Below are 897 nucleotides of genomic sequence, written 5' to 3'. Positions count from 1 at the left end.
TCAAAAACTTTTCCTCTTTAAGAAAAAAGTTGTGCGCTGCTCAAACTCTCGCTCTTTGATCTGTTTCTCTTTCTCTCCCCCCCCCCCCCCCGGAATTTTTTTATGAACCCCATTGTTGGGAAACGGATCTCAACTTGGTTCCCGGAATCCCCTCCCCCTGGGGTGGGTGGTGTTAAAAAATCCCGAACCCCCGGGGAGGTGATCCTAAGGGACCCAATTTAAAAATTGGGAAAGGCACCCACATGGGGGGGGAACCAACTCCCAGGGCATTCCCCACCCCCCCCCCCCGGACCCTTTTCAAAACATGATCACCTTTTGGGCAGATGAAAAATGGGGGAACAGAAACCTGCCTGTGGTGGCTCTGCCCCCCGGAGCTCCGTCCATAATTGACTGGGCGGCGTTTTGAAAAGAATTGGGGCTTGCTTTTTCCTTCCCACCTGCAGCTTTGCGTTAAAGATTAAACACTGGCGCTCTTATTCCAGCTTGCTCTCCGAGCCAGCAGACTAATTGCAAAGGCATCTTCCCAGGGGAGGGAGGTTGGGTGGGCAGAGACGCTGGAGAGAGCACTGGAAGGCACCCCTTTCCCGAGCATGGGGCAATGAGTTTCATTTTCAGGAATCACATCCCTCTCCCCCACTCACCCCAGACAGGGGACAGGGGATCCCCCCCCCCCCCAAGAAAAAGAAAAGGAAGTCTGGAGACCTGTTGCTAAAGGAAGGCAACACTTCTGAAGGAGGAAGTTAAGAGACTTAAGCCAAGTTTAGTGGAGGTTGAATAAGCAGGGATTGATTAACAGGGGGGTGGGGCTCTAGCCTTCCAAAGTTTGCCTGTTTTGTTAGGGGAAGGCAGTCTAGAGAGGTCTGGGTCTTTTGAACGGAGGATCTATTTGGGAGGTAA

This window comes from Myotis lucifugus, unplaced genomic scaffold, assembly GCF_000147115.1.
Source record: "Myotis lucifugus unplaced genomic scaffold, Myoluc2.0 scaffold_85, whole genome shotgun sequence".
NCBI lineage: Eukaryota > Metazoa > Chordata > Mammalia > Chiroptera > Vespertilionidae > Myotis > Myotis lucifugus.
Note: the sequence above shows the minus strand (reverse complement) of the source record.